General features: G+C 39.0%; 1 long non-coding RNA gene across 1 annotated transcript; it reads right to left on the bottom strand.

Annotated features, from left to right (window-relative positions):
* Positions 1–673: 673 nt before the first annotated feature.
* On the bottom strand, positions 674–4,660 carry LOC139710426 (uncharacterized). Its single transcript, XR_011709458.1, has 3 exons — positions 4,522–4,660; positions 3,371–3,463; positions 674–827 (listed from the first exon to the last, which is right to left on the bottom strand). It is a non-coding gene; the product is annotated as an uncharacterized lncRNA (long non-coding RNA).
* Positions 4,661–17,066: the final 12,406 nt, after the last annotated feature.

The raw sequence follows: 17,066 nt of genomic DNA, 5'->3' as shown, positions 1-17,066 counted from the left end.
ATCTCGCTCAATTCACTTTATGGTTAATGAACTGAACAGAGATATACACTGTAGCTACATTCTTCAACCAGGACTTTGCACAGAAAATTTTATAAACGTATAGAGGTAGGCTGTAGAGGCCTGGTAAAAAATGCAAGTATTTTCAAAGCAGGTTTTAAGTATCTGATTGAGAAGAGTCTTTCTAATATGGTTGAGTCATTTCAACTCACACAAAAGGAGACACTGTGAAAATAAGGATTTTAAAATTTCCTTCACAATTATTTTCTTGCTGCAAATTTGTAATCAATTTCCAATATCGAGGCAAAAAGTACTGACCTTTTGTTTATTGATATAACTCTACATTTAGGGCTGTGAAAATGTCACGCTGAAACATATTCCTAGTAGGATTGAAGTATGGCAACCCTGTTTGCAGTAGGTCCATCTCGTTCTAGCGCATTGTCACTCCTAATAATCTTAGGATAGGTTCAGTTTTTGAACAGGCCCAAAGTTCTTGAGCACCCTCTTAGTCCAAGCCAGTCTAAGCACATTCATGAAATTCTTAGATAGACCATTGCTACATCTACTCCCTGTGTACACACATTTAGTCAGTTTTGGCAACATTTTCTAGAATGCAGTGAGAACATGCAAGGTGTGACGAGGGTACTAATAACATTATTTATTTATAGTCCACTTTTATACTGAAAAGCTACATACCTTCTGAAACTGAATAATCCTTGAGATTGCTGAGGAAATGGATACTTTTGCTGAGGCAGCTTTAGACCTCCCTTGGCTTGCAGGAGGCAACAGGCACAAGAGGAGGAGGATGGCAGATGTACCAGAATTCCATCCTGTATTTCAAAATGCAAAATAATAAAATCAAGCAGGCTTTCTAGTAGATCATGGTGAAAAAGTAGGAGAAAAAAAATAGGAGCTAAATTTCAGTAAAAGTAGGAGAAAAGTAGGACATGCACTTTTTTGTGAGTTTTCGATCAATACTCACCTTGTAATGAAGAGTCAAACTCACTGTGAACACCTGAAATGATTACTCACTGAGTTACTACAGTTGCATGTAAAATCATTTACCCCCCCCCCCCCCCCCCCATTTGGACACTCTGGCAAAACAATTAGTAACAATACACATGCAGATTATTCCTAAATCTTACAAGTGCATGGTGAGCAGATACTTTATTACAATCACATGTATCAGATTAGTAGTCATTGATTGTCTATAATTAAAAACCTTGATCATTCATGCATGAAGAGATGGTCCAGTGAGTAATTTGTGGTCATTTTCGGAACTTGCTGTGATCACTGAAATGTAACTTGTAATGCTCTGAATGATCACAGCTTAATTGTTCCCTTTTTGTAAAAGATTAAAATATTTTTTTTCCTTTAATAAATATACAATTCTTGTACTTCCATGGGCTCTGTTCATTTTGACATGAATTAAACTTTGAGTTATCAATCTCATTGGTAATTTCTGTACAAACTCATTGAAGGCAACTTTTACTCAACATTCATTTAAAGGGGAGTTTCAGTAGTTGTCTAGAGGGCGCTATAGCAATATAATTATTTTGAGATTTGAATGGGAAAACTCTTAGGAAAACTGACACAGAATAATCCAAGGAGGGGGCACAACAGGAGTTGTCATAAACAACTTTCATTCTTTACTTATAAAGGTATCTACACACAAAACAACTTGACTGATCTTCTTGTGGATCTGGAGAAGAAGATGTTTGAAATTTTGAGAATTTTGCACCCTGGGGGCCCTCCCCCTGGGCCCCCATGGGGCTACAGTTATCATTTGAACAACTCTACCCAACAGAATGATTCTCTGCAAGTTTGACTAAAAGCCGACCATTCGTTCTGCAGAAGAAGATGAAAATATAAAAGTTTACAGATGACGCACACCGCACAACGGACAAGGGACGGCAGACAAAAACGGATGGCAACAGCTCACTTGAACCTTCGGCTAAGGTGAGCTAAAAATGATGCACATGGCCTCGCATCATTTGATCTTTTGACCCCTAGATGACCTTTCACCTCATCATCCTCATCAACTCACATCTGGTAATACCCAAGGATTATTTGTTCCAAGTTTGAACAAAATTGATGCAGAAATAGAGAAATGAGAGCAAGTTCAACAAAAGCCTTTAACATTTTTCTAACACAGCAACAGGAAAAGTGATTACTATGTCAATCTCTGCCAGAACTTTGTTCAGGTGAGACAAAAAGGAGGGGGGGGCACTGAGTGAGGGAGTGAAGGGACAAAGCAGGGGGAGTGTGTGGGAAGGGGTTCTGCCATCAGAATAGCAGAAATCAAGCCAAGTGTATAATAATATGGACGACGTCCAAAGCAGTCGTCCAATGTCGAGTAATTGAAAACCGTGCCAATATGGACAGTATTCAAAATGTTGTCTACAAATAATCAAGGGCAAAGGTCAAAGGTCAAGGTCAAAGCTTGAGGTCACAGATCATTGCCACGTCCATAGGTATACATATACCAAGTTTGAAGTTGTTTCTCCAAACCTTTCTTGAGATATTACGAGAAAGAGCTATTTTCATGTTTAATCAAGGTCAAAGGTCAAGGTCAAAGGTTGAGGTCAAAGATCATTGTCACCTCCATAGGTATACATATACCAAGTTTGAAGTTGTTTGCCCAAACCGTTCTTGAGATATTGCGAGAAAGATCTATTTTCATTTGTTTTATATAACCCATGTGACATTGAATTACCTTTGATCTTTGCCTTTAAGCTCAACCTCAACACAAAAATGAGCTTAATATCAGGAAAGTCCTAAAGGATACCGATACCAAATATGAACTTGTTTGGTTAACTCGGAGCCAAGATATAGATCGATGAAAAAGTGGATACCAAATTGTTGACAGACAGACGGAGAGACAGACGGACAAATATGACGGCATAAGGTCTTTCCTTTGGACGACTTAAAAATGTTAAAAGTTAAAGTTAGATGGGTAAAATGCAGGGGAAGGTTTGGAAGGGACTGCCCCATCTAAGGGTAGGGAAAATTTAGCAATTGGCATCTTAGAAATAAACTTTTTCTGATGCACATTTAAGTGAGTACAATATACTTTCAGAGTATTGGAAATTGTTTTTTGTAAAAAAAATCCTATGGAGTGAAATAACTAGATGAGGGGATGATCCGGGAGGGAGTCCCCTCTCAGGGTGGGGAAAATTGTGTATGGCTACTCGAAAATAAGCTTCCTGGCCCACATTTGTGTTGTGTTTATGTGGGAGTGTGATTATGCTCCATGAAAAATTGACCATCACTAGAATGTTTAATGATAAGGTTGGTTTAATTTTAACTTCTGATGACACTTCAGACTCTTTATGAAATTAGAGGGTGCATTCCAGGGAATGTGCAAAAATACCTTCTTTGTTCTGGTCAGAACTGTCAAAAGATGACAGGAGCTCCATGACTGTCAAGTTTCCATTCTGCTTCAGAAGTTGTCGAGCAAGTGCCACTGAATGATTGGAGTAAACATTTACAATAGGAGCAATTCCTTCCCAAGTGACTGCTACAATTTTCGAATTCTTGTACACAGCAAAAATGGTATCAGATACATAGATCAGAAAACGTTGCGCAAAAATTTGTCCCAGCAATAAGAATGAATTCCTGCCATAAATTATTATTATTATTATTATTATTATTTTGGTTAATCATACTTCATGTACAATGATTTGTGTATTCCTTTATTAACAAAATTCATGAAATGACTTATTGATTATTCCCCTGTGTTTCCCATTCTCATCATAAATAGCGAGACGGTAATATCCGGCAAAGACCAGTATTTACCCCACAGTATTTATCAGCTGGGGCCAACCATGGGAAAAACAGCACTCGTGTCATATGCTACTGTTGTAAACTTTGACAGAGTTGTCCGCCCAGATTTGAAATACGTAATCATACATTTATAGCATAAGAATGCTAGGCACAACAAATAATTAAAAAGGCGTACTATACTAGAAACACTGCAATTACTAGATCTTCTTGAATTAGGAGTAAATTTACACCAGCCAGGGACTTGGTGATACCAGGGAGATGGCCACCTCCCTGGTAATACCCAACACCGATGAACAATGATAAGTTTCCAGACTTTTGTAGATTCTTTTTTATGTAATCCTTTGGACAGTATCATTCAACTCAAACATCACACCAAAATGTTTTTTAAATCAAACATTCACAATATTGAGGTGTCTTCAAGACACATGTAGGTCCAGGAAACTGTGAGCCGTACATTCATGAATAAATACCATCCTTGAATGGGTAGGACATATAGATAGAAATTTCCAACAAATTTCAAGATGATCGCATTGAAAACATTTCTGCAAAAATGCAAGTTTGCAATGCTGAAGACTAGCTTCCTTTGTCTTTAATTTGCAATGAATTGTTCATTTTAACACAGTGGCTGTATCCAGTAGCACCTTTTGCAAATACAGAGAATGTTCAAAGGAACATTCCTATAATTGTTCGCATACTGCTTACTTCTCCAGAAATGTAATGCTCTTATTAAAAACTTACTGGACCATTCTTCATCTTCTTTCAGGACCATGAGGCTAACATCAGGCTGGCTGGTCACAATATCTCCCAATACATCATCGTCGATACTAAAGCCTTCATGTTCATCCACTAAAACAAGATCTTCGCCATCTCTGATGCTGAATTTTCTTCTGACTGTAAGGGGGGGGGGGTGGGGAGAGAAAAACTATTACAATTTACAAATGTAATAAAAAATGACTTAAGTATACTTTGCAGTTTGCATGGTTTCATGACAGGATAATAGCTACAGTTGTAGTAGCATTATAACTTTTATACCGCTAGTGTGTTTGAACATTCTGGCAATTTTCAGTGTTTTTGGGAAAGACATTGACAATTTTTTAAGTATATGATGTTAATACAATGACACATATCTCATTTATCACATACTTTATCCCCCCCCCCCCCGATTAATGCCAGTGGAATGACTGGTTTTGATAAATTTTTTTGACATCTTCTTCAGTAAAAATGTAGAAAAGCTTAGGCCTAAAGGAGTCGTTCGCTGGTGCTCTAACCCTATTGACCTAGAGACTAGCTCTTGGACTAGCCTATTCTGGTCTAGAGGTAGGCCTTACTGCCACCCCAGGTGAAAGAATTACATAGCCATGCAATTTTTTGAACCCGGCTGTGACAGTATTAAGGCCTACCTCGATAGACCAGGATAGGCTAGACCAAGTGAGCGGCCCCCTTAGGGCTTAAGCTGTCCCTACATTTTTACTGAAGATGTCCATAAAATTTATCAAATCCTATCATTCAAAACATTCAAACCAAGAACTTTTTTGTAATAACAAGGTGGTTCTCGAACCATGGCCGGCACAAGTCTCGCCTGATTTTGCAATCAATAAAACAAGTAACCTTTTGACCCCAAGATGACCATTGACAATATCCGTATCAACTCAAATCTGATATTAACCCAACTAGGATCAATCGTTCCAAGTTAGAACAAAATTGATGCAGAAATAAAAAAATGAGAGCAAGTTCAACAAAAACTTTAACATTTTTGTAACAGACTAACAGACCTATCATTTGACCTTTGACCCCCTAGATGACATTTGACCTCATTAACTCACACCTGGTATTACCAAGGCCGGCCAAGCCCAAGGATCACTTGTTCCAAGATAGAACAAAATTGATGTAGAAAGAAAGAATTAAATGAGAGCAAGTTCAACAAAAACTTTCACATTTTTGTAACAGACCAACACTACAGACTAATATTAAAGTAACAAACAGACCAACAGACTAACACTAGTAACAGACTAGCTGCACAGACTAGCTACAGACTACACTATACAGTAGCTACACACATACTATTGCAAAAGCGACAGCGTTGCACCCACTACAAGCGGAGCACATCGGGAGAGCACACCGATTATCCAAGAAGATAATGTAATTTCTGTAGACCTGGACTAGACTACAGAGTCTAGATCTAACGTAAAGTATAGACACCTACCACAAATAGAGAAATAGTTATCATCTAAAAACTACAGTAACACTAGACTCTATGGCTATAGATCTATATGCATTGTATCACATAACATACCAGTAGATAAGGTTTCAATTGTAGTTTTGTACATTTGCACATGATATGAACTCCTCTTGCCAAACAAAATTCGCTTATAAAGAAGTATTTTGCGTGGTCCCCAGGCTCAAGGCTTCAAGTTCAGGAAGGCTTGGTCCAAGCCCAAGGCTCGTTGTAGCAGTTAGACTCTAAATTTAATGGGATGATTTAGTTTCTAACGTTAGGACCTACTAGATTCTAAGTCTAGAAAACTACCTGTAGTCTGTAGACTAGGATAGTAGGAGAAGTACTTTTGGGTGCAACGCTGTCGCACGCACTCTAGCTGCAGCTCCACATGCTCCACATGCATTAGCAGTATTGTACAGTCGACTCATGACAAACACCTGAAAAACAGGTACCGTACACTTACTCAGTTCAAAGAATCCTACGATGTCTTCTGGATTTAGTGGCAGCAACTTTCTGATTCGGCGATCTCCAGAACAAATCTTTACACTTATCGGCATGATTGTGCTGTTTAACTGCTGATTAATGAGGATATTATTGAGTCGAATTTTCATTACCCGCGGCCCGAAGGCGAAGAAAACCTCATCGATAAAAAATGGCCTTGATAATGCATACTACACATAACATATGCATGCACCGCGCACACTGTACACAGCTAGCTAGCTAGCCATAAATGCCGGCCAGCAGCGCGATCCGAGAGCGCAGAGCGAGGTCACATGACAACTTTCGTCCAATGATTTTGCTCGAATTCTCTGACTTATGCGCATGTGCAATTTCAACACCAATTAATAACACCAAAACTCTAACATCAACCTGTAATTGAATATTTCGACACCAGTTGGTGTGATTCTTTCTGAACGGGACCTAAAATCAACACCAAGAGTGTTAATATTTTTCGATTCTGTGCTGGTGTTAGATATTTAACACCCTAGTTTTTGCAGTGTACAACGGGAATAAGGAATATTTAGTTATATAACAAAGACGATTTGATTAATTTGGTGTGATTTGATTGTTCAATGTTCAGTTGAAGTAACAATGCGGAGGGACTTGTAATAGTGAAACCAATCTTAGACGAAAATCAAGTCACATAAAATGACGATAATTCCCTTTTTAGTGATAGTTCATACCCATTCAGTATAAGAGTACTTGGTATTGCAAAGATATACAACAATAACTCTTTAATAACTCTAAAATGCCGTTATATTTGTATGGAGAGTAGAATACCGTCGGCATGTCGACACCATTACCCACTGATGCGTGGGGCAATATCTCTGCAGAATTTCATTCTTTCAATACTGTCATACAAAGGGATGCCCAATAGGGTACTGTAGTTCAAGAGTTGACCAGTAGCATTAGCCATGTAAAACTCCTAATTCTGTTATGGCGTCAAACACATTTAAAACTCAGACACAAGATTCCAGACTCAACACTAGAATTTGAAAATATTTTTATCATGAATGCTCAAACATACAATATGCAGTGTGATAGTTCGAATAGTTGTTTTTAAACCACATTAAGACACCAGACTCAAGATTCAAGACTCGAAAGTGTATGTAAGTTACCATTTGTTGCAATCCGACAGACTGCCTGACATCGACGTGAATATTGTTTTCGTAGGAGCAAGGAGGTTCAAGAGAATGGAGTCACAACCGTCTTATTTCCTTCACTAGATGTTCGATCCCGCCGCTCAAAAATATTTGAAGCATGTGCCAAACAGGATCTGCCACGCAGATAATAAGACAATTGACTCGGGCCTCATTGCATAATCACCAGCCACTTTCTAAGGAAGATATGTCTTTGTGATGGTAATTACTTTTCGCTATCCCTTCTTATAAAAGATAGGTGGTACAGACACGAGGATGTGCCAATAGAAATTGCGCAAAAATGCTGAAATAAAGATGAAAATTACTCGACTGGGCATACCCGGGCACTAATCTGATATATCTATCAATGAAGAATTATACTTGAAGATTATTCCATGTTATTTGTCGGAATTAAGTGGAAAAGTGATAAAACAGGCTTTCCAGGATGGTACAGTTTTAAACATTTTCACATGATACATCTCTGATTTACCCTTTTGATCAAGTTTCTGCACGGGATTGACTTTTGTTTTACATGCTTTATCATAAAGTGAAATTTCATTTCATTTAATAAATGAATTAGCAAAATATGGTCAATATTATGTTAACGTTCAAAATGAATCTTCAGATTGCTCAGCAAGACGGCGGCTGTGAACATCGATCATCAAAGGCACAAATGCACCTGTGAAATTCTTTTGTACATCAATAGAAATCTGACAACTGTTTGAATAATTACAGCCAGTTGGAACTCCAACTCTTAAACCTCCTTGGTAGGAGCATGTACCTAATATACAAGGACATTCATCGTATCGTTAATGAATTCATTCACCTTTATATCTCAAAAGCGTCATAAAGACATTTTTAAAATGCTACACTGCTTTGATCCCATCATCGTCACCGCCAGCAAGCCGGGAGAAGAACAAGACGGAGATTCGAGAAATCTATAAAACTATATGCGCAGAAGAAAATAACTAAAGAAAAATCAAGATAAGTGAATGTGCAGTTGTGGTGTATGTTAGGAAATCATACCTCAAACAATTTCGTGTGGGAGAAGCAGGTAGTTTTTAAAAGAAAGCTAACATTTTGGCTAAATGATTGTCACTTGTGATCTCAATATTTCACTTTTCCGCAGCTTATTCCAGAGCAAAAAGGGTCGGTAATGGTAGAGAACAGGTATATCTTGCCATTAGGCAAGGTCTTATTCGTGTGCGAAAATGTGCGAATCAGCAGTTAACCCATCTTTTGACACAAAAATTGTCATGTTCTCACAGGTTTTGCTGCTCCTCATCATCTGTATTTATTCAAAGACTTTTCCGTCTGAAAAAGGCACATCAGCGAAACAAGACTGAAATGAGGAAACGATTCTGTTGTTAGTGACGATACATGATCACACAATCGTTTTTGTCCAGAAACCTGAATGTACTCATTAAGATGCACATAATCATGCGTCGGCGACAATGATTACATCAAAGAAAGACTGCCGTGAACAGTCAATCCATGTATATTAGGTCCATGGTAGGAGCTAGGATTAAAATCATGGACATACATCAATACTCTGTGTGTGTGTGTGTGTGTGTGTGTGTGTGTGTGTGTGTGTGTGAAATCAAATACAGGTTGACATGACTTCTGCCCTCTGAATTCATTCATTTCCAAAGACAACATCATAGGATTTTAGGATGACGGTCCGATCGAGTGGCTTAATGAGAAACTTCTTCATACTTTCACCGTTGTGTTTCACATTTCATTTCTGCTTTCACTTAACTCACTGTATGTTTTGAGAAAGCATCCCTGTAATGGGATATACGGCGAAAACGACTGATTGTCCACCTATCTCGAAACTGGAAATCCAGAGGTCCATTGCGCTTCCTCTGCACTCTGTGACCTACGGTGGGTCTGCGTACTTTTGCAACCTGTCTCTCACCACAAGACTGAACTCGGGCCGTGCAAAGCATCATGCAGGCTCCTATAATTCAAATACCTGCGCTGCGCTCACTGGCGTCGTAGAAAACATGGTAATGTTTGTTATTCTGAAGGTTGGTAAATCCGAAAAATTAAATCAGATTCGTAATTCTGGAGGTTCGTTAAGCCGATACACACAAATTCCCTTTACCTAGAGGTTCGTTATTCCGAAGGTTCGATCCAAAACTGTAAAGACGGTGGGCATTAACATACATTCGGAATTACGAACCTTATTTCGTTTTCGGTTCTACGAATCTTCGGAATAAGGAACCTTATCCCATTTTCAGATGAGCAAACCTTCGGAATAAAAGACTTGTGGAAAACAACGAGAAAATCAACCTTGACACTACGTACGCTCTCTTGTCTTAAGACAGAATACGGGATTCAGTTGGTTAATGTACAAAGTAATGTACAGGTAAAACGCAGCCGAGTGCATGTTGCGCGACACTAGTGAGATAAACATGTGCATTATTTGATTTATAAATAAGTCAGTAACTGTCATTCATGTACCTTTATGGGGTAAATACCAGTCAGCTACACGTAGAACTTTCTCCAAAGTCAAGATGTCCGAAGATAATCAATTTTGAGCAAATATTGAACACGATCTTAGAAGTTGTTTGGAGTAAATGATTGATCGCGCGCTTTTATGTAACTGATTCAATGCTATATACATGGTGACGTCACTGTAAGAGAACATTATTTTTTTCTTCTGCGAACTTTGACCCCGTTTACAGTGCGGGGCTGGGCCGAGCCGCGGCCGAGCCCGGCCTCAATTGCAGGGCTGAGCCCCGCAATTTTGTCCATTTACACAGCCGGGCTCGGCCGCGCTTTTAATTCAAACCTTTCAATATTTTATTGTAGTGGCACTCTGCTTGTAAACAAACGTAATTTGGTATAATCTGGTTTTCAGACCCTTTGCCTACTGGATTCCGTGGCGACGAAGTCGCCGTTCGGGCAAAGACCTTTGCCGAAGGAAAAATCCTTCGCAGGACAAAACCACCTTAAACTATACTAGTTTTCGACGTTGAGGGGGTTAATATCCTGAATAACGAAAAAGTACAGGCAGAGGGTTTGGAAGCTAGACTAAAATTGGCCGCGCATATGGCCCAGTTTGCGTTTATACTGAGAAAAGGCCGGGCTCGGCCGCGGCTCGGCCGCGGCCGAGACCACCTCCAGAGCGTGGCCAAATGCGCGGCCAATTGTGGCCCCGCATTTGGCCTTTTGGGCGTTTACACTGAAATGAAGGCGGGCTCGGCCGCGGCCGAACCTCGCACTGTAAACGGGGTCTTTTTTGCACGCCCGTACATTTCGTAAGAAAAAAAAAAATGAGTGCACACGTGAGTTATTTCAACTCTTCTCATTGGCTACATTCTTGAACTCATAGCTGATTTTTGTCAAATCTGAACACGTCTTGATTAATTCTCGGGCGTGTAGTAGGGAATGCCACTGTATGCAACAACATTGGCGGTTTCTTGTTGAGGCTACTCACATGTCATGTAGTGCAGGACTAGATAGGTCTTTTCTGTGCTCACAGAGTTCTGGCCTTTGGAAAATGGAAAACAGGAAGTGAGTATTTAGGTCAACTGGTCAGTTTTCTTAATTTACTCGTTCCCTGCAGGGTTTCACTTTCCCTAAGTCCGTGCAACTTGAACATCGATCATTTTCATCAGTAACAGCGCCAATTAGATTATACGTATTCATTGGTACATGTACATTTATTGCAGACATTGACTGTCCGCCAGAGGTCGAATTTTGTATTTTGCATTCTGTATTTGTTTCATCCAAACTAGTCTATCAATAATAAGTAATCAATCCGCTAAGAAAAAAAAAAGTTTGTGTTAAAGTCAGTTCAAAGATTATCACTTTTAGAGTAAGATAACTGCCAATTCCTACTGTTTGGGTGGTGTTCGTTATTCCACAAATTTGTTAATCGGAAAATGAAATAACGTTCGTTATTGCTAAGGTTCATTTTTCCGAAACACACAAATTCTGTATTCCGTTCTCTATCACAGAACTACAGAGCTCATGTGAAGAAAATCATCATAAAAAAGAAAGAAACAAACATACAAGATAAGGTACGTGGTACTGCACACGTTTTGGTCTCGATGTAGGCTCTCTTGCTGTAACGGGCGAGCGAAGCGAGCCCAGCCGAATCCTCGCGCTGCCCCACTCAGCTGGGCTCTCTTCACCATTAGCGAGATGGCCTTGACAAAAGGCTAGTCTCGATGTGGAGAGGAGGTCTGTGAGCAAATGTTTCTAATTGTGTTACTTGAAAACCAAGACTGAAGCAGGGAAGTGAACCCCCTTCAATCTGTGCACTGATAAACATTACTGTATTTTACCTTCATATAGACTTACCATTCTAGAAGTGGCCAGTATGATAAAGCAGTAGGAGTAATGGTGATAGTATTAGTAATAACAAAAATGAATTTGAATTTCTCGACTAGAAAATCCTGCCATAGTTAAAGGAGACCTCCGGATGATTTTCAAATTTTTTCATTTGAACAACTATAAATTAGTTATACTAAGGACAGACTTTCAGAATTTGTGATAATTGGGATGAAGAATAAAAATATTTTCAAAATTTAGAACAAATTGCAATGAACATGGATGATGACATGGCAGAGTCACCATAAGTATGCATGAGTTGTGGCTGACGGAAGCAGAACAAAAAAAGAAGGCATGCATAGATCATACACAGGTGAACTCGAAGCAAGCGGTATTGTAATGGAATATACTGCTACATTTCTGAAATATGTGAACCTCCTATGTCATCATCCTTGTTCATTGTAATTTGTTTAAGGATTTTAAAAGTATTGGTTCTCTGCTCAAGAACCACAATAAATTCTACAAATCTATACATGGAGCTGTCAATTTATATACTACATGATGTGAAATTATGAAAATCGTCTGGAATGTCCCTTTAACAGGAACGGTGGGCCTGCTGTGAATAGACCTATTTGGTTATAAAACGTTGTATCTTTGATTGGTCGGCCGTAACTGGGGGGGGGGGGGGGGGGGGGCTTCCAAAAGAAGAACAGATGATACAATGGGTTATGAAAATGAGTCAGGCACATTGCTATGTCAAAACATAAATCAACTATTCTTATGATAGTAATAAGCATGCTGAAACCCCCGTTATGGCTGAAATAGATATGAATATAAAAAAAGCACCCAAACTGAATAGGTCTGTAACGAATAAACCACTTCAGTTTTCGTCATGCATATAATAATAATGGGTTTTTTTCGTGCCATAGGTATGGGACGCATTCGAGACATAAGGTGAATAGAAAAACAGCAGTGTTTATCATGTGTTCTTTCCAAAGAGGGGGGCTACCTCATTAACATTATCGTAGTCAGTTACAATATGAACAATATCTCACCGGAATTAGCCTCGGTAATCAGGCTGGTTCATCAGCACACAGCCTTTTCACGTACTGCCTTCGTATGACCGTGGAGCTATACAGACGCTGTGGGAAAAATCACGGACCTACACATAACGAATGGACTTTCAACAAAATACAACCACGAGATCGGCCGCCACCTGATTATGCGCATCTTAATGAGTACATACAGATGTCTCGAAAATGATGATTACTGTTATTCAGTTTCAGTATCTGTTTAATTTCATTTGTCTGTATACTTGTACAAATATACAGAAACACACACAAATACACAATGAAAATGACAAAATCAGAGACTTCTAATCGTACTCGTAACATGATAAAGACTACAGGTACAGAAAAGGAAATGACATACGTGTGAACAATCATATATTTCAAGGTACAAGACAGTGGAGGAGACCGTCATCAATAAGCAATGTGCTTGACTGGGATGGCAGCCTTGTGTAACATAATGCATAAGAAAAATCGAAGTTCTAAATGGAACTGAAGGAGGAACGACAGGAAAAAGAAAGGAAATCACTTCAACCTATATTATTTTACATGTGTGGGGGATGGAATACTTTACGTTCAACATATAGGACTATACGGTATAACGAGATAAATACGAAGGGCAGAGAAGGAGATACCTGAAATAGAGACAGGGGAGAAACAATTTTAACCGTGGTTGAAAGATTGGAGCTATATTCTATAATAGCAAACACAAAGAATTTCACCAAGGAGTTCTGTATGTTGAACCTTTGAGCTTAAATAGTAAAGTGGGCAACAGCAGTGGAGATAATACTGAAATATACAACTATAGATTAACGAGTGGAATAATTATTAGTATGATGCTTTGTTTTGTTGTTTTCTTTCTTTAAAAAAAAACTTTTAGGTAAGATAATTTCAAACTGCGAAGAGAACATTGCGCCTAAAATCCTCAGACAACGAGTTCCATACATCTGGGATTATTGTCCATAATGTCTCATAGATATAATGTGCTGGAAGAAGTTTGGGAGTTTTCAAATGATAATCAGCTGCATGACGGGTGGAATATTTGGTGAGTGCTGGAGGTGGGTATAGGTGGGTATAGGTAATAATACATAAATATTGTAGTTTGCCATAATGTGTAGATCAGTGATTTTGAAAGTCTTTAAATCATGGAACAGCGAATCAGTGTGTGCTTAATAGTGAGAACCAGTGATAATTCGTACTGCACGTTTCTGTAAAAGCAAAATGGTATTGATTTTGATGGAACCATTGTTATCCCAAACAATATTACAGTAAATATCATGTGAGGCAATATCAATGCGTTATTATACAAATGATGCACAGGATAGAGTGCGTTAGCGAAGATTTAGCGCACTCGAGGGTATCTACAATTGTGAAACATGCACGAGGCGAAGCCGAGTGCATGTTGCACTACTATACCCGAGAGTGAGCTGCATCTCCACTAACGCCACGAAATAATCCTGTGCATCATTTGTTTTATAAAATGGGTCGAAAACTAACAGCATTTTTCACGTACCTTTGTGGGTCAATACCAGTCAGCTACATGTAGCACTCGCTCAAGAATCCCGCACATAATAAGTACTGTACGTATAAGAGTATACGTACGCCACACATGTTATGCACACAAGAAAGGCCGGCCGGCAGCCCGAACTAGAAGTTGTTTACAGGATTGACAGCGCGTATAGTAGCGCGCGACGCACTCGTAACAACTGATTGAGTGCGCACTGCTCGTGTAAACATTGTGACGTCAGGCCGTGTATGATAGTAAGAAATTAATACATGCACACGTGACTCATTTCAGCGCTTCCAATTGGCTACATTCTTGAACCCATTTTATAAAAAGAATTAACAATTTGTTTTTAGTCAGGTGCTTTGTATGTGATAAGACTTAGAGTTGTATGCTGTGTCATATTTCATGAGGTGTTTCATTAGCTCACAAAAAAGAACTCACAAACAAAAGTTGGAAACCTGAAGTCCCATCTCAACCAAAACTGTATCGTCACTTTAAGTCATGATATCTTCGTTCGTTCGTTTGTTTGTTTGTTTTGTGTATGACCTAGATCAGGTATTTCAAGGCGCAGTATTTTGAAAAGTTTGTGGTATCTCCAGCAAGCTAGAATATACACCATGAAATTAACAACGTACATTAATGTGGAATAGTTACGGAGGTTGGATTGCCCAAAATAATCATGAACAAAGGAAATTGTCGATTCAAGGAGCAGACGTGTGCATTGTAATGATACCGTCCAAGAGCACCGGTTATACAAAACCAAAATGTCAAATAAGAAGGGAAATTCATAGTTGTACTTAATGTTTTCGGTTTAAAAATAGGCAAAAAAAAATCATGAAAAGGAGCTCTTGCAAGCTCAGTCCTATGTATAGGGCTCTTCTGTCCCCCCCCCCCTTTTTTTTTTTCCTCTCTCCATCTCATTTCAAATTACTCGGTATAAATGAAATGTCAACTTGCCAGAAATTCAGCGAAACGTGACTGGTAGCTGCTGGCGTACATTTCCTTCACATTACTGTTAATGTCTTGTAATTGGCTGTTTCACCATTTGCTCTAGCAAGCCAGGCTATTTCGATTTGTAGACGCCATTTTGTATTTTATGTGACGCAGTTAAACACCCTACATACTTGTTTCCAATAAGAGGGTTATTTCAATCTAACTCAGATTTGTCCAATTTTATCCTTCGAATCTTTGCAGGAAATGAACGCAAAACGTGTTTGAGATAGGCAATTACTCTCAAGTTTAATGGCTGTACGATCCACCATGGTATCACTAAAACGTGTCGCCCTTCTCACCATCCTGATGACTTGTACAGTGATCTGGGTCCTTCTCTCTGCTCACCGTGTCCGATACCCATTGCTTGTCGTGTCTAGAATGGAACCCAGTCGGTAAGTGCATGTATTCTAATACTTTCGTTAGTATTATTATGTCATGAAGAAGTTTTTTTTTGTAAATAAAATCATGACCATATGTACAGATGATTTTCGTTTCTTTCACATTATATTCTAATGTTAATTTTGAGATGACATGAACATGTATAATATAGTTTAGAATGTACTGAAAAATGTGGGGTTCCGCTAATGTATACTCCCACTCTCACCTGTAAATAATCCTTTGTAACAACACGTTGATGATTTTTACTTGTTGCATTATAACATCTTTGTTTACAATGAAACATTCTTGCTTGTCTTTCATCAGACCTGCTACGAATGTTGCTGGGGTGATCAATGAAACTGCCATGATCATTGGGACCTCCACTGAAAGTCTGGAAGACAATCATTTGACTGTAAGTTCCAAGCGTCTAGGCGGAGACGACAAACCGATTGTGTTTATCAAAACTCACAAAACAGGATCTTCTACGATGACATCCATTCTTCAGCGTTATGGTTACACGCGCAATCTAACTTTTCTCGTGCCGAATGAAGGATCATTGATTAGCTACGTAGACAAATTCAAGGCCTCTAAGGTTGATCCAAGATGGCGTCAAACCATGGGCTATCGCCTGCTCACCAACCACGCGCGATACGACCGAGTCGAAATTTCGACAATCTTTCCAGATGCGTATTATATAACGATCATTCGCAACCCAGCAAGTCAGCTTGAATCAGCTTTCTACTACTTTGACATATCGGATACAATGCCTTCGTCAAAATCAAGTGATAACCCACTCGAATACTTTATGAGAGATCCTATGAAGAATTATATAAATGTACTGTCTAAAGATCTTTATCTCAAACATTCAATGCACAATCATCAACTCTTCGACTTTGGTGTGGATGTTGCGGACATGTACCTACAGAACGTGATAGACAATAAAATCGCTGAGATTGACGCAAATTTTGACCTGGTGATGATTTGCGAGTATTTCGACGAGTCGTTACTCCTCCTGAAAAAGCTTTTCAACTGGAAGATTGAAGACGTCGTGTATCTGCTAAAGGGACGTCGGGCACAGAAGTACAGAAACGGGGAGATGAGCGACGCACTGAGAGCAAAAATCAGTTCATGGAATGCTGGCGATGTAAAACTTTACGAACATTTCAACCAGACTCTCTGGAGGAAGATTAAAGCAT

Source organism: Diadema antillarum, unplaced genomic scaffold (genome assembly GCF_040938485.1).
Source record: "Diadema antillarum isolate AM-2024a unplaced genomic scaffold, OU_Dant_1.0 scf00000038, whole genome shotgun sequence".
Lineage (NCBI taxonomy): Eukaryota > Metazoa > Echinodermata > Echinoidea > Diadematoida > Diadematidae > Diadema > Diadema antillarum.
This window is presented reverse-complemented; position numbering and strand designations above follow the sequence as displayed.